Raw genomic sequence first — 18,225 nt, 5'->3', positions numbered from 1 at the left:
TCGCGCATCACTCAGCTACAGACCCGGTTCAGCTAGAATCACGATTCGGGATCTGCGCGCATACGATCCTTTGGGGTGCTCACGTAAGGAGACTCGCCGCACTGTCCCCAGACTCATGTGAGTTCCCCTGAAGCTCATCCTTGGCCCACCCAGTCCGCCCCTCCCTTCAGGCGGCCCCACTTCTCTTCCCCCACCGCCTGAAGACGTACAAAACACTCTTTGGAATCTACCCCGGCTCTCAGCTCCTCCCTCCCCGCCCCCGGCAGCCTCTCCCCCATTCATTTTCCTCCGTCGCCGGCAAAGTCCCTCCCACTACCTAGCCCGGCCTCCGCTGCTCCCCGCCCGCAGACCGCGGCGTACTTGGACTTCCCTCTCCATTCGCCAGCCGCCTCGCTCCGGGTCCCCACGGCTGCGAACTGATCTGGCACGGGGGGGTGGGCAAGAGGAGGAGAAGAGCGCAGGCAAAGGAGAAGGCTAGAGAGACAGAGAGCCGGAGGCAGAGGGAGTAGTGGCCACCTTCCGGAGCCGGGATTCATGCCTGTCCTCGGGACCAGCCAAGGGGACTTTAAGGCTGAGTATGAGCCAGGCTGCTAGGAGCCAGGTACCCCCACGCCTGCAGTCCCCGCGCCGTCCCCGGTATGCGAGCTGGACGCAGGGCTCTTCCAAGTTCCCACCGAGCCGAATAAAAAGCGTCCTCCTGCTGTTCTCCGCCAAAGACGGACATTGACTCCAGGTAAGACGACTCCCGGCGCAGCTCCCCACAGCCCCTCTGCCCTTGGAACCCGCCCCGGACCGCAATTGGGGCGCCCCCGCCCGCACCTCCCATCCCCCTTCCAGCACCCTCGTCCGGTCTTCCCTCGCCTCCAAGTCCTCTTCTATTCTGGAGACTGGGGTTCCTGTAGATTGGACTCCATGGGTTAAATGCGGGTTTTAGTAAGTGTGGTGTGTGTCCCCGCGCGCTCCCGACGTGTGTACCATGGTGGGAACTTGATGTGGTGGTAGTGTATGTTTGCCTGTGAAGCGTCGTTTGCGTTTGATGCGTGGTGTCGTGTGTGTGTGTGTGTGTGTGTGTGTGTGTGTGTGTGTGTGTGTGTGTCCCTGTGCCTTATAACCTACTTTCAACGCGGTTTGTGTGTGTGTGTGTGTGTGTGTGTGTGTGTGTGTGTGTGTGTGTGTGTGCGTCTGTGTATTTTTAATTAGATCTCTTCAGCTTACAGGGAATGGAATAGGGTTCTTACTACAGGATCACGTAGCCTCCGGGAAGCCCGCTGTGGACTTCCTCTTTGGTCTCTGGGCATTGGTTTGGTAGAGATGTAGGAATATAGACGGTGCCTTTATTTAGCCCAATGTTGGTACTTACGAAGGAAAAATATCGTCTAAATCACGGGATAGTTCTGCACACTTGAACTCACCATTATAAATGAAAGAGACATGTCCAAACCCCTAGGCAAGAGAGATGCTGTCCCTTTAAATTCCACACTGGGCAGACTCCAGGATTCTGATGGGAATTTGGAAAGGCTGAGTATGGAGTGAGAAGGAAAGGAGGAAATCAGGGATCTCCTTATCTACTGCATGACAAGTCTTAGGTAGAGAGATCACCCTGTCTTGCTGTTGCAATCAACACACACACACACACACACACACACACACACACACACACACACGCCTTTTGTTTAGGGGGTGGTCTGGGTAAGTTTGCCTGAATCATCTCAGGGGAAAAGAGTAAGCATCCTCTGGCAATGTGATCGTCCATCTCAGCTACATTGGGTACCAGAGAAAATAGCATTTGGGGCAGCTCTGGGTGCTTTGGGAGGAGACTGATAAGGTACTTTCCTAGGATATATTATTTTTGCCTTCTCCATCTCAGACAAGCTTTGGAAGCCCTAGAATCTCTTCTTAAAACAGTGCTTTCTCATGCCTCCAGGAAGTTAGGAAGCTACTAGGGAAGGGAGAGAGATTAGTGTGTTTGGGGGTGATGGTGGTGGATGGGAGGTGGAGGTCTATATGTGAATATTTAAGGACCAATAGCTACAATTTGTGAGGGACGGTGGGTAGGGAATCCATCACAGAATGTGGTGGTAGTTGACTTAAACTGCTGTCTGGTTTGCACCTCACATTTGATGCTTGGCTCTAAAATACTGCCAAGGACAGGGAGGTCTGGAAAGACTCTCAGGAAGACAATTTGAGGTAAGGGTCTCCTTCCTATTTCCTCTACCATTTAGGAGTCTGTTTAGGTAAATACTTTGGCCACCCTGCCCAGGCACAGTTGGGCTTTGGTCCTGGAGCCAGCCATTGATTTGATTCCCGGCTGCCTTTTAAAGGCTTGCCCTACTCAGCAAAAAATGCTGAGTTTTACTGCTGTTAGCATGGCTTCCAGACTAGGCAGCTGTTACTTTCTCAAGGTAAATGGCAGCCATTCTGCTTGTAAGCAGTGAAGCTAGAAGATGAGGCTGAGGTGGTGTGATAGAGAGTCTAATGGGTCACTAGAAAGGCCTCTTGAGAGGGAAAGAAAATAGAAATATACCTGTTTTTTTTTTTTCTCTTAAACACTTATAGGTACGTTTGTATCTTCTGAGTAGAGATAAAAGCAAACGTGTGTTTGCAGGAACCTGCCCCGGCTGGTGGGTGTCTGTTCTACCTGCAAGCACTTGCACACATACCTTTTTCTGGCTACAGGCTGATCTCTCAGGCTGAAGACTTCAGGAGGGCATGCCTACAGAGTAGACTTTACAAAACTCAGGTTAGATCACAGCATCTTAGTGCAGTTTTGGGAGGGATTTTGCAAGTAGAAGAGCCCTCATGTTGGGAAAGGTTCTCATTATCTCTGGTCCAGTGTATAAATGAGCTATTGCTATTAAACAGCAACCAGGCAGGACTGTGGCTCAAAGAGAGGATGACAATTCTAAATATTCACTCGAAAATTGGTGGCATGGCCAGGACTAGAACCCAGGGAGTTATTCAGCCAGTCAATGTCTTTTTTGTTTGTTTGTCTTTTTGTTTGTTTCATTACCCTGTTCAGGAACTCACAACACCCTTATCCTACCTGCCCACCATACTTCTCAGGGTAATTGACTGTCTTCCCTTCTGGAACTTCTCGTTTCAGAGATGCATCTCAGACTTTCTTCATATGAATGTATGACCCAGGAGAGAAAGTGCATAATGCCTCAGCCATTCTTCCTGCTGCACAAAAGCATTTGGAAACATATGAACACACAGGGATGCAGAGAGAGAGAGAGAAAGAGAGAGAGAGAGAGAGAGAGAGAGAGAGAGAGAGGGACCATCAGATAATTAAATGCACATGGAGATCCAAGACTATATGACTGGTATATAAAACCCAGTAGAAAATTTGGACCGAATTGACCCTTTTATGAGAAAAGTTTTGCTTTCTGGAGAACAAAATATATACTTAGACATTCATGCAAATACTCTAGGAAAACTACTGACATTATTTTAAATTTTATGTCTTACATTCATGGTATAAGCACAAGGAGCATACACAAGAATATATATACATTCATACACACACACACACACACACACACACACACACACACACATATATATATATACATATACTTATATATCCAGAAGCCTTCCCTTTCTAATACATTCTTTTAAATGTGACTAACCTCTTAAACTCTGCAAGAAATTGAACTACCCTTTGTAAGTGCATGGCTTGTAGGTGGGCTTGGACTTACAATCTCAGGGAAAAGAAAACATAAAGAAAGCCCTTTGAGTCACAGGACCTTCAGAAGTCAAAATCAATTTCACTAAAATGAAAAGTATGTTACCAGTCTTTTAGATGCTCCTTTTGAGGTGCATGGAAATACTTAGAAATACAGCGATTTTTAGGCCTCTCTGCAATAAAGCCATTAACAACCTCACAAACATTCTTTTCTGGAGCTGGATGGCACTTTAGCTCCCAGAAGGGGGAGCTGTGACTCCATTTCTGCCATGGAGAAAGAGCTCTGATATTCCAAATAAGCTCTGGGCCCCCCCCTGCTGAGTTGAGAAGGCCTGGCTCCTGCTGTAGGAAATGTGACTGTAGCAGCATAGGTGGGGATTGTAAAAATGTTCTCTCCTGCTCAGTTCAAGTGGGACATCTCTTTCTTAGTGCTTTCAAGAGAGTTTATGCTATTTACCAAATAGTTCTCTCCTCTTTTTCCTTTTTTTTCCTCAACCAGTCTTTGCCCCCAAAAGACCCTGCAGTATGTGAGGAAATATTTTCTGATTTGCACATGCTTTCTCAGCCTTGTTTCTTAGATGAAGTCATTAAGAAATATCACCAAAATAGGCCCTTAAAGTTACTCATAGCATCTCACTTCCCTGCATCCTCTGATCTAAAATCCAAAGTTTAACAAGTAAGTTAATGAACTCCTGTAACCATATCAAACAACAACAGGAAACATAGGAAGAGTCATCAAATATAATTTTTCAGACTATCTCCCCATTGCTTTTCACTATAATCTTTCATATGAATGATAATGGATGCATCGTAGTTTTCTTCATCATTCAAACCCCACACATTTTAGCAGCTCTTTGAGATGATCCTTCTTAGAAGTCTTCCCAAGGTCTTGTTTCAGAACCAATCTCTTGTAGCTGGATTTTGATATAATTTTGCTGGAAACCTTATTTATTTAGTTTTAATCTCTATTTGTTCTGTTTTCAGTCACACTAGGAAAGCTTTCTCTTTATCACATCAACATGTGCTCATATGAGCAGCATTTCTCTTTTACTAGCTGGCGAGTGGCACACAGTAGTTGCTTTATCATTTTTTTGTTTTTGTACGCATATTCAGTTTCAAAAAGTCATCTGTCAGTGCTCCCTCCCCCTAAAATTGATTCTTATTTACTCAAAACAAAGCTATTATGCCTTCGACACCACATCACTTAACTCAACCACTCAGGAGTACCAGTGACAGTACTGACAGGTAGTCATATCAAACTTGACAGTGCTACTTGCTGTGTTCCAGGCTCTTTAGTTTTATTTTCTCCTGTAATCTTATTCTCATCCAGTGAGGCAGATATACTTACTATACAGAAGAAAGGGAAACTGCTTTTGTCCATCTCCTTTTAAGCAGAGGGCAAAGATTTGAACTTTTCATGAGCATCTTCACTTTTCTACTACACAATCAAGGTCACTCACAGCCATTGATACCTCTATTTTCAATGGATGCTAGGAACAACTGGAGCAGATTGTTGTCTCTTTGGAGCTGATGCTCTGAAGATATTGTGAAACCTCTGGATTTACAATAAAAATAAAGGTTTTTTTTTGAGGAATTTCTCTGTGAAAGATTTTCGACAATCAAATCTTCTATGGTAACACAGGCAACATGTGTCTCTGTAGTCTCAATTTTAATCTAACAGTAAGTTAATTGCCACACGAAGTACCCTGGGCTAAATCTGGAGAGATTTTTGGGATGTTTTCTTATTTTTAACTGTAAATCTTCCTGTTATATATAAGGCCTCAAGATTAAACAACTGTGATGATTTTCCAGTCTTCAGGTTTTTACATGATATCTAAATATCTAAGTATCATATCATTGAAAACACTCTCCTTTGAGACTTAGAGCTGGATTCATGTGGTATTTATTTGAAAAGCTTGTCTTGTATTGCACACTTGATAATGATCATTCTCTAGATTTTCTTGCCTTTAGGGTATGAGGATTGGGTTAGAATCGAGAGAAAGAATTTATATATTTTCAATAGCAGTAGAAGCTGAGTGTTTTCTACTTGGCATATGTTGCTCTAGAACAGTACTGTTAAACTGAACTTAGGAGAATAAGAATATATTTTCCATGTTAGGCAATGTGGTAGCCACTGCATTCATAAATGTGCCAATGGATTCCATTGAAATCAGCTTTTGATTTCATTTAACATTTATTTGTTTTTCATTTTGATTTGCACAGCTGTATGTGGCTGGTGGACACTAAAATGGACAGTTCAGGTTTAGACATCACTAATGTTTTATATATTTGGTTGTGAGCCTAGCCTTTAACAGCTGAGCCATCTCTCCAGCCCATCACCAATGTTTTATGAAGACAGTCCTGCTTTGATAGGGGTTCACATACGGAGGAAAGGATGGCTAATAATGAGTAAGCAAATAGAAAACCACAGTAATTAAATCTAATATTAAATGTCATACAAGTAATTTGGTCTCCCATGCTAGAAGGGAAGGTGGGCGATATAACTTTAGATGCGTTAGTCATAAAAAGCCATTTCTGAAGAAATAGTACTGATGTTGAGATTTATGTAAGAAAAATGAATGGTGTCACTATGCAGGGGGATGGTTAAGAAGGCTAAGGATGTACAGATTCTCACAGTAGATGAAGCTGTAAATGAGAAGGTCGTGATATGAGATGAAAAAGAGAGACAGAACCCACATCAGAAAGGTTTTGTACAAGAGGGCAAGAGGTTTTGACATCTCTTTTGACAAACCTTTAGTTGGGTAGTACGAGGCCCGAGAATGGAAGGCATTCCGTAAATTGACAGGTCATTTTCAGGTATTCTCTTGTGCTCTCATCACGCCCATTTTTAATCACACATTCCCGGGTGTTCTTCACTTCCAGTCCTGCTTAGAGTACCATATTCTAGAAACCTTTAGGCTTAAAACACAAAGGTCAATGGATAGAATAGGGGGAAGAGAATGAACCTGTGGGCAGCAGGTAACTGATACATGCATGAAAGAGGGGATCCTGGCTGCAGTTTCAATTTACAAAGGTATATTGAATATATTCTTTGCAAAACAATTTGAACAAAGTGCTTGAACAAATATGTTAGTGAAAGTTGATAATGTAGGCCATCTAACAAGAGATATGCAAATTCCCCAATAGTAATAAGGGGGTGATAATTGCCATTTAAAAAACCTCATAGAGTCTAGGGAAAGGGGAAGGCTACTTAGTGGTCTGGAAATTTACATATATATATATATATATATATATATATATATATATAATATCTCCTTTACTTCAAAACTTCATTTGATAAAAGTACAGAGACATAAGGCTCTTGATATTAATCCTGCTCCTCTTGGTGTCTATAAAGACTCCTTAAGGGCCTCTCTTTTTTTGTCCATATTTGCCTTCTGTATAGAAGGCCCATATTGTGGCTTAGCTTCCTGAAGAGACATTGCTAGGTTGTATGGAAATGCAGCATGACAAAGTTCTTCTAAAAGCAGAGAGAGACACATGCATGGTGACTGTGCTTCATCATAAGAGTTAGACGTCCTCTCAGAGATGAGCCAATCTAAAGGAAGTCATACCTCACAGCACTGATTTTGATTCAATGCAGGCTGGCTGAGTGGGATAGATGGCGAGCCTGTTGCCACTGGTGCAACTCTTAAGAGCAAAATGATTAAGTATTACCATGAAAACCATTATACTCCTGGAACAGAGCAGCCCAAAATGTTTTTTTTTACAAATCCACAGACAGTCCTTACTACTGAAGGGGCAAAGAAGACAATTAAGAAAATAATGAGGCCAAGGAAAAGTGAAATTAATTTTTTTTAATATGAGAGTGAACAGGATTTTTATCTCCCAGGGGACCTATCTTTTGGAGATTGAAAGTGGCCTTAAGGAGGATAGCCTGAATAAGACTGGGTGTGAGAAAGTGAACAATGGTCAGTTACCAGAGTTGCCTGCTATCCCCACACAGGAAGAGCAAGCCTGATGAAGGGCCACAATTTATCATTCTTAACAAATTCTGTTCTCACAGGGTGCAGAGCTGAAAGAGGCATATTGGTTTCGTCTTGGGAATAGCTAAGTAACTGTATCCCCCCAAGGGTGGGAGGTAGATCCATAATGCTATTAACTAAAGTACGATGCAATCGTTTTTTGTGTAAGCTGTAAAGGTTGGAACAGCAGGGCTCCAAGTAAATGGCCCATCTGAACAGTTAGAACCCTTTGTAAGGGTTAACCCAATACAAGTAGCAAAGGCATTCCGACATATAATTTATCTAGCTTTGCAGATGCCCAGAAAATGAGCCCGTGGGGAAGAATGGATCCTGTGAGTAGAGTGGAGTAACCAGGTTACCGATTACAAGTTGATTTAGATGGAAGAAGGTTGCATGCATATCACCGGGATGGCTGCACTTCAGAAGAACCACCCTATTAAAGAATAAGTTCTCAAGTTGCTATTCTAAGAATCAGCCATCTGTAAAAATAGATGAAATGCTTTACATCTGTAGGAATCCTTGGGGTATGCAGAAGCCCCATGAAAAACCTAGAAGAGCATTCTCTCAGAATGCAACATAGACCATAGCCTTGAGCAAATGTGTTGCTGTTTATATGGGAACTGGGTAAACTAAATTTCTCATACAATTGATGAGTTCTGAGTTTACAAGCACATTTTAGGGAAGCACCTACAAGGAACCTTTCTTGTACTATAAAAACATCTGTACAAGCACAGAAGCCATTTAAAAAGAGAAAATCAGCATTTTGCTATTTGTAGGCGTGTAGAGGAAAGATTGAAAAATAGATTACCTGGGAAGGGCTGGTAATGTGGTTTTGCTGCTGGGACACATTTTGGAGACTTGACTCTTTAGAGGAAGTGGTCCTCATCAAGTACCATTTCTGGAGATGGCAAAGGCTGGGGAGGTTTGGGAAGGTTATGAAGAATTTTATTTTAAGTATAAATCAACAAGACAGCATCATTCAAAGTCCAGTGAAGCCTTACAAATAATTTCCTAAATTATAAGTAAGCCAGCTGCATTTTTGCTCTTTTTCTCCTCCCTTTTCTTGCACTAGCAAAAAATACATTTACTCAGAGTTCAAAGTCTTTGCCCACAACATTTAAAGATGGCTGAAATGGCAGTATTATAAAACTCCTCTTGAACTGGGACCACATGTGTATCAAGCTTCTTTGATTACGCTTGTTGTACTATATGGATATGTAGTAGATTCTTTGAGGTATATTGTTTATAAGCCCATAGCAGGTAGAATAAACTCCCACTCTGGAGATGGGAAAATCGAGGTTTGTATCAATAATGTTTTCTGTTGAGACCATATACCAAACCAATGGTGCGTTATGGAGTACTTGAACCTGTTTCTAGCTGACTTGAAAATGGAAAGATTAAAAGCTTGACAGCTGGAGTCTGAATAACTGTACCTACTAGCTCTCTAACCTTAGCAAGCTTACCTAATGTCTTCATTTCAGTTCCACCATCTGTAATATAAGGGAAACAAAAGGGACTCTGTATGAAAGAGAGATGGGGATTTAATGAGTTGATTCAGTAAGTGCTTCAAACCGTACTTGGGAGGTGGTCACAACCTCATACTATTAACTAGTTTTGCTTTTATTACTGCTATGGTGTGATGTATCAGACTGAGCATTATTTTCAGTCTTAGGTTTGTTTTCCACCTGGAAAAATCATACACAAAAGTGATTACTTTTAGGTTGGAGACATGACCTTGTAAAGGAACTCTTGAGATCATTCTTACAAACCAGCCCGGCATCCCTCAGTGTAGCAGTGTGACAGCAGTGTTTATAGGAGAGACTGAGAAAGTAGGAGAAAGGCTCAATAGTATGCAGAATTACTAAGGCAGAATTTGTAATTCTCTGTGTTGCTATGGGTCAGAAAGCAGATGTGGATGGGTCATTGACCATGAGAGCTGAATGTCATCGTTCATATAGGCCTGTTTAATTTTCTCTCCTTTTCTTTTGTCTTATTGTGTACATAGAATCATTCTCTTTAAGGTGAAAACAGAACCTCAGTTACCTCAAGAGCCCAGAGCCCCGGCAACCTCTTTCTCTTTACCTGTCTACTTCAATTTCTAATATGTAAGGCCAGGGTTCCTGTTAGGTTTACCTGAAAGCATGGATGACTGACAGTAACTGGATGCTCGGTGAACTTGGTTTATCTTTGTCTTCATGATTGCCTTTTACATCATCAATGCCATTTACTTTATCAAGTTCCTAAATACCTTGAAATGATTTTTATATTATATTTAACCTTGAGTGTGATACTCCAAATTTAGAATTCTGTCCGTTTTCCCAAAAAGTACTCTCCGTCTACAAAAAAATGAAGAATTCACTGTAAAATATGCAATAAATGACAATATCTGACCTCAAGCCCTTGTCTACTATGACACATTAAATGTGATGTTATTTTCTGAATTGTCCTCCCTTCTTGCATTAGCCTAAGACATTGACCAGCTAGTAGTTGCTTCTAGCCCAACCCAAGTAGCTTCTTATAGTGGGGGTTGATGGCTGCTACTTGGCCTCTATTATCTTGGGCTAGGTCAGTCATTGTCAATCATCAACCATTATGTCATAAGCCTTTGGCTTCACTTCTGATCTTTCACTTGCCTAAAGTAGGAAGGCATCCATTGTAATTTTTCCAGAAGTTATAAATGGAACTGCTGGAAGGAGCTTCCTAAATCCTCCCTAACAATATGCATTTTACTTCCTTTCCTTCTTTATCTGTCAGTATCATGAATATCTTCCACTCTTGTTGGGCGTTCTGGCTGCCAATTTCATAGCCTCCTAAAATAGTAATTTAATTTTACAATGCCTCTGTAGGAAACCTTAGCTTAGCCTGTTTATTTGCACTCCAATCATGGAAGTTCAAATGCTGCTGAAACCAGGGCCAGTAGTCATCGAATAAGCAAGCTACTTTCTAACTTGGAGCCAATGCCAATATTTTGCTTTTTATGGAAAGAGTAACTCCAAACCTACCTGTCATCTCTGTGATCTCACTGCCACTGTTAAAAGCAACTCAAGAAATTGTAGGGTGGAGATGGCACATATTTCACAGCCCGATGTTGCAAGATGCTCAACATATTCTATGTTTCTGTCTTTTTGTCTCTTCTCTATTTACTTGAACACATACATACTTACATGTAGTCAAGAAAATGGACACTGAACACAGTTCAGAACAAGAAGAAAAAAGAACTATAGATAGTTTGAAAAACGTTCAAGTAGAGTCACCCCTTCATAACACTGTACCATGATCTCAGTCATAATTGTAGGATCACCTGCTATTAGAAAGTAAACTTGCACAGAACTTTAAAATGGAGAGCGTGCAAGGCTACAAATGTGTAGTGTGTGTGTGTGTGTGTGTGTGTGTGTGTGTGTGTGTGTGTGTTCTCTTTCCATTTAATGCACATTTTGTGAATAAATTGAGAAGAAAGAAAGAAGCCATTAGAAGGGATGATGAATGGAAGACAGTGAGAAAAGATGAAGAGGAGGGAAAATAATATGTTTGTATGAAAATGACACAATTACATTTTACCCCCACTAATAAGAAGGGGATTTGTTTTGTTTTGATTGCTACTAGGAGATCTCAATCAAATGCTACAAGAGAGATGGGATAAGGTTAGGAAAGACGTTAAGATGTAATGAAACAAAGTTTTGCTACTTGAAAACAAAGAAGCAATAAATAAGAGCAAAAGCAATAGGGTACCTAGTTGCATTATTATTGTTGTAAAAATATAAAAATAAAAAAGTAGTAGTCTTTTACCCTGCTAGGTCCACGCCGCGGTGCCCCAAGATATCTGCTAGATATCTTGGCGGAAACACAGCCCAACCGCACACTTTCCTACTCTCAAACCCTCACATAAAAGAACACACAACACAATAATCTTTGACCCAATTGGTATGATATAATTGCTTAAACATACAAAGCCCAGTACTATCCATCCCTTGAGAACATTAATAACAACCTGTGAATACACAGAGCAGAATCTTAACATCACCTGCCATCTTGTCCTGCCACGGCTTCTCCCCTCTCTCCCTCCTGTCTCTTCCTCTAGTCTCCTCCTCTTCCTTCAAACTTCTCTCCAGCCCATCCTTCCTTCTCCTCCAATGACAGGCCTCCTTCTATCCTGTACCTGCCCCTCACCTGTACTTTACAAATTCAATGGAGAGGTGGTTCTGGTGAAGTCACCTGAGTTTTGAGTCCTTGACTAGGCAGCTGTCCTTAGGGGAGTGGAATTAGCATCAAAATACAGTAACTTCAGGGCTAACCACAACACATTATGACAATGTTTTATAGCTGCTGCTGCTGTTGTTGTTGTTGATAATGATGATGATGATGAGAAGGAGGAGGAGGAGGGGGAGGAGGAGGGGGAAGAGCAGGAACATAATTTTAACATCATGGTAGGTTGTTTTAGCAGTGAATGCCATTCAGGCAAGCAGTGCAGGAAAAGAGAGGCTCCTTTACAGGGTTAGAATTGCACATTCAATGCACATGTGGCCTGTGTTTGCTTCATTTTAAAATTAAGGAATAGAGCTGGCAAGGTTTGTCATAGATTAAAGTACTTGCTGGCCAAATATAGGGTTGGAGTTCATATTTTCAGAGTGCATGTAAATGCCAGATGCACATGGTCATAACCTATAGAGCCAGAACTCTGCTAGTCCTGTCAGCGAGGTCTGAGTTAGCTGAGAACTACTTCAATGACAAAAGTAGGGAGGAAGAGACTTCTGGCTTCATCACCATCTGGGTTTCACATGTACATACACGTGTTCCTGTATACAGGAGTGAAAAATAAATAATACCAGGAGAACTTCTTATTTTACACTTCTTTGTGCTAGACATTGTTCTAAGAGCTGTGAAAACAGCTGCGAACCCAAGTGATTAAGACCCCCCAGCCCCATCTTGGAACTTATTTTCTACTTGAGGGAAAAGATGTTATATAAATAATCAAGCAAAAATATAGTGTGTGTCAGATGGTGATAAGTGTAATAAAGAAGAGAAAAAAAATAGACCATGACTAGAGAAGGAAAGTGGGTGGCACAGATGGTGCGGTGGTACAAGGCATGCTAATTTGTGTAAATAGGAAGGGGGACTGCCCACTGGGGAAGGTGGGGTTGGAGTGGGCTGACTTTGAAAAGAAGTCTGGATCCAGAAGACCACAAGGCACATACCTAGCCAGGTAGGGTACTTAGCCTTCCAGGTGGAGGGAGTCAGGTAAAATCTTTACCTCTGAACGTATTTAGAAGGATAATTAGAGTGGTTTGAGCGAGTAAAATTAAGAAGTGGGGCCATGCTCAGGATGGATCTTCTGAAGTGGGATTCTGTGCAAAGAGGCCGATGTGAATACCATGGAGGAAGCAAAAGGAAGTGAGGGAGATATCAGGAGAGTTGGAGCTCCATCCTGACACATCCCCAAGCTATCCCAATTTTTACAGAAGAGATGAAAATGCTTCTAAATTAAAAATAGGACCTCCCCTTAGAAGTTCGTTAGATGTTCACAGTGTGTGAAGAATGTTCCTTCTGAGGACAAAAGGAAAATAAAATTAACCAAAGCACAGAATTATTGTGGTTAATAATAAAAATAAAACACACCATCCCACGCTATTGCTAGCACCAGTGGGCCACATGGCATCTGCAGGATATTTTCATCTCAATCAGCAAAACATCTTAACCCGACTCACTAAGTTTTCAATTTCCATCTCACACTGCCCACTACTCTCTGTCTTTGGTAGTCTCTCTGCCTCCACGACTAGCCCCGTCAGTGACCATCCAGCTAGTTCCGAAGGTGGGTCACCAATGCCATGGAGAGACTGCCTATCTCGTGGCTCCGTTCCTGTGGACTTTGCTCACATTCCCGGCATCCACTCCCTATGGGGAGAGTCACAATTCCCAGTATCCCAGTAAAATCAGAACTCTAAAAGCTTATAATTTATCATTCAGATTTATATCAACAAATCTCACCCTACACAACATCCACAAAATAAAATCTAAACCAATTAATATTGATATTAACTGCCCAACTAGATTAGACAAGTTGTACTATAAAATCCATCCCTTATGGAGTATTAGTAACTCTCTGTGGACCTTTCAGGCCACAGAGATCTGAGTGTCCTTCTCTACTTCCACCTCGGTTCTTCTTCCACCTTTCTTATTCATTTCTTTTTCTGTCTTTCTCATCTCTCCTGCCTTACAAAACTCTGTCCCCGGCTTTCATTTTCACTGCCCTATCACAGGCCTTGCCTTATCTTGTAACTGTTCTCATCTGCATATAGACATCAATCCACACAGAATGAAGTTTACAGACTCTAATCATGTCTTTTCGAAGTATCTTCAGACACCAGGAGATGGAATGATAGGAAATATCTGCATAATGGGGAAGCAGCAGGATCTTCCATGATGTTTTGATATGAAAGTGAATATCACATATAGAAAGCACTTGGGAATATTTCTTATGCTCAGCAAGTGTTCCATAAACGCTTAGGGCATCTTTTTATATTGACTTCCATTTGGTGAGTAATTGAAGAGGTATAAGAAGCAAAATATCATAGAATGCATGATTGTTGAATAAAATACTTCTATTTATTAGTAGCTACCTTTGGATAATGTGTTATAAATGAATTTCATTCTTTCTATGATGCTTACCTGTACTTCCCGATATTCTGAAATAAATATGCAGTATGTGGGTAATCAATGCTTTAATTAGTAGGATCAAGGAAATTAGTGAGCAATCCATGGTAGGTTAGAAGAAAAACTGAAATACAAGGGAATTTATGAATGCACATTGTCTACTTTTGTAAGTCATCCTAGGTCAAATGTGAAGATTCAACTTCTTTTTTAATTCACTCTTGGCTTAAGTAATAAAATTCATAATACACTGATGATAGTCTAAGTGATTTGTGATTTCTTATGAACAAAGATTGGCTAATAGCCCCTTAAAACAAAGTAGGATCAAATTTATATTAAATGAAACCATTTTCTGAAGAGAGGACACATGTCAAGGTTTGAGAAGCAGGGATGTGTCCGGAAGCCCTTTCTCTATTTCAAATTTTGGATAGATTACAAACACACACACACACACACACACACACACACACACACACACACACACACCACTCAAAGAAAAGAAATAAAAGCTTTCAGAACAGGAGCTCTATTGACAAAGGTCACTTTTGTAGCATAGTGTCTAAGCCAAGAATGGCAGTTCACTGCTCAGGTCTAAAACCATTCTTTCATGAGAATTCTATGTGTATTCTCATGTCCTTTTCTATTAGGTACTATTTTACTGTTTTGTTTTGTTTGGAGTTTTGAAAACTCTGAGGACAATCTATTGGATGGCACAATAAATTGGAGAGAAGCAATATATTATATGCACAAACAGTTTAAAACTAATTTCAATCTTACAATAAAGAAAGATTTAATTATTTTTAATTCAAGTGTTCTTGAAACTATCTGATCTTCCAATTTCAACTTTTTCTTTCCTTTAATTTAAATATTAGTACTGTTTGTGACATGTAAAAAGCTGTAAGTAGTAGAAAATATATCTTCTATAGAAAGACTGAAATATTACATTCGTGGTAAATTTATGTATATTTAATTTTGATAATATAAATTATTTTAGAATACATGATCATAACAAGAAAACTATCAGAAGGTAATAAAGAAGGATATTTCCTTGATTTAATGTACACGTCATTTTTCCCTTTTCTCTCTCTCTCCTTTCTAATTAGTTTACTATCTTACTTGTTCTTTCTTGCTTGTTGCCATCCTGTGTCTCCTTGTAGCTTTGGTTTCCTCATGTCTGATTATGAAACATCTTTGATGAGTAGACTAATTTTTCCGATTTGAAGCCATTAACAGTCTTATTGCAGGCAGACATATAATTTGATTTTATGCAGAGAAGCTGGTTCTAAAGTTGGAGAATAACTATATACAATGTGGATTAAAGAAGATGGCTATTCCAGAGGGCATTTGAGTTACACCACAAGCTGTGTGGAGATAAAAGCCATTTCAGATGGAGAATAGGATCAGAAGTATTTCAAGTGTTTCCAGAAAGCATGCTAGAGACTGATGCTAGGGAATTAATTCTCAGGTAGGCAATTTAAAGTTTCAGGATTTAGATCTAATAATTCTATTTATATAGTTTCTGCTGACTATTTGGAGATTTATTAACTTTAATTAGATCTACAATTGAGAATGACAGAGAGGCAGGTGGGAGAAGGGAAAAGAAAATCCATAGTAAGCCTTTTGTAGGTCATGACTGTGTTATAGCTACCCTACAGAAGATGTACATATAGACTAGGAGAGTGGCAGGAAAGTGGATGGAGTTACGAAATGCTGGGTTGGCAGGACAAAGGGAAGTGTGGGGTTAAAGATAGCTTCTTCTAAGGTTGTGCTGATCAGGGCTTCCTCTCTCTAAACACTGCTTCCAGAAACAGCAGGATCTCAATTATCTCAATGTGGGCTGTAAAATTCTAAAAAAAAGTTCTCAAAACAAAATTAAGTTTAATTTGCTTTAATTGAAAAATAAACACATGCCATGTACAGCAGTCACAGGAGGAGGAAAAAGGGCCAGGAAATCAAATGAACTGTTGGGTATGGAAGTCCAATATTAGATACAATAAACTTGGAATTGTTATTGATTGAGAAAAATGTGTTTAGGCTTATATAAGAAATAAAAAACAATGGTCACATGTCTGATGTTCTGTGCATTTGATAGTTTTATTATTTTTAAAGATTGGAGAGTATTTGAAAAACTGTGAAGTTGGAGTCAACAATTTGAGCTTCACCATTCCATAAATCACTTTAAGGGATTTTGATAAATCATATTTAGTTCCATTTTTATTATCTGTACAATAGGTGAAATAGTCATCATATTTCTAAGAGGATTGCATAACTAATATACACAGAAATTTTAAACTCTTAAGAGATAGTATGAGTGGATGCACAGGGGAAGAGGAAAAGGATGAGGAATGTTGGAAGAAGGCATTGACAGAGAAGAAGCAGGCTACAGTGAGGCCAGCTGACTCAGTGTTAGTAATTATTAGGAGCTTTGTGTACAGACATTAGGGGTCTGTGCTAGACGTTAGGAATAAACATTTGACTCTGCCCTCATAGCACTTACATTCTAGCAGTACGTATTCTAAATATTTAGGCCATAAAATGAAGTTACAAACAAAGACAGGCAAAGAGACTTCCCTTCAGATACAAGTAGCATGCTCTTGGAGCTCTTTTTCTCTACTGGATCTTTTTCCTTTTTGTGGACTCTGTTTTTCCCACTAAGTAGAGCCACTTTGGCCCCTTTCAGATTCTCCCTGCCTCAAACAATGGCATGACAATGTTATTCTCACCAAGAGATTTGAGCTTCAAATTGTAAGCTATAAATGTCAGATTCTTATAATATTGACATCTGAGAATAATAGTTGTAGAATTTTAGAACTACCAGAACTTCAAATCATAGAATCTTAGGATAATAAAAATTTAGGATAATAAAAAAGTTAGAGTCAGAATCTCATAGGCTCATAGAAAGTAATACTGGTGGAACGTAAAAATCCAAACGTAGTACCATCAAATATTAAAAGTCCTAAGATTATAACATTAGAGTTTTTTCAGAGAAAGTGACATCTTTGGTTTTCTTGTGTGTTTTTCCTCAACATATGAAGAAGAATAAGCAGTTAAGACATATAAGTATTCAGAAATAAATGTGCATATATAATGAAACATGGGAGATGAAGTAGTCATAACACTTATAGCAAACCCATTGGCCAAAGGACACCCACAGTAGTGACACATGGATTTTCTGGGTGTTCTAGCACTTCCTAACAGAATGATGGATGGCTTTATTGATACCCAAGACAAACACTTACCTTGAGCAAAAGAAAGCTTGAAGCTAAATAGGATTACCATCTTTACTCACTGGCCAGCTCTGATATAATCTTTATGTTGTCTGTCATTTTAGAAACTGCTTCTCTAACTATGCATTGTCTTAGGACAATGCTAAATTTAGCTTGAGTAACATTCATGCATGACAGTTTTTGATGCTGTTTCCAAGGCAGTAGTTTGCATGTCTGGTGACTTAGACATTTATTCCTGTTCTTGTCCCCAACTCTTCCTTTCTCGTACACATGATAAACCACTGTTGATCTTCACTCTGCCGTATGTTTCCGGTGAAACATTGGCTCAGATCATCTAGACTTGTTTTAATCTTGGAATCTGTTTCATATGTGACATTTATTTCCTCCAGAATCTATATACTCTCACAGGTCTTCATATTCAGTCATCTATTTTGACAGGTAAAGGAAGAATCAGATTTAGAGAAGTTCATAGATTGAGCCAAGCTCTCTGGTTTATTCTATGAGAGCTGGGTGTTTATGTCGATGGTGGTGGTGGTCATGGTGGTGGATGGTGATGGAGTGTGTGTGTGTTTGTGTGTGCATGTGCACATGTGTGTATGTGATATTTGTTAATACATTTTGTATAGTTCGTATGGTGTTTATGTGGTATGCGTAGAGAGAAGAATATGTGTGATATGTTTGA

At 40.1% G+C, this 18,225-nt stretch overlaps 1 protein-coding gene and 1 long non-coding RNA gene across 3 annotated transcripts in view; one reads left to right on the top strand and one right to left on the bottom strand.

Moving 5' to 3' along the window:
- The window catches only part of LOC108350985 (uncharacterized), a 53,483-nt gene extending 53,324 nt beyond the window's left edge, over window positions 1-159 (bottom strand). For both annotated transcript variants that reach the window (XR_010051840.1, XR_001837976.3), the window contains exon 1: window positions 24-159. This is a non-coding gene — a long non-coding RNA (uncharacterized LOC108350985). The remainder of the gene's footprint in view (window positions 1-23) is intronic.
- A 41-nt stretch (window positions 160-200) lies between these two features.
- Brinp1 (BMP/retinoic acid inducible neural specific 1) overlaps window positions 201-18,225 on the top strand; it is a 201,960-nt gene continuing 183,935 nt past the window's right edge. Inside the window, exon 1 of the mRNA XM_006238272.5 lies at window positions 201-733. The gene's annotated coding sequence lies outside the window, so the exon portion shown is untranslated. The remainder of the gene's footprint in view (window positions 734-18,225) is intronic.

This window comes from Rattus norvegicus, chromosome 5 (assembly GCF_036323735.1).
Source record: "Rattus norvegicus strain BN/NHsdMcwi chromosome 5, GRCr8, whole genome shotgun sequence".
Classification (NCBI taxonomy): domain Eukaryota; kingdom Metazoa; phylum Chordata; class Mammalia; order Rodentia; family Muridae; genus Rattus; species Rattus norvegicus.
This window is presented reverse-complemented; position numbering and strand designations above follow the sequence as displayed.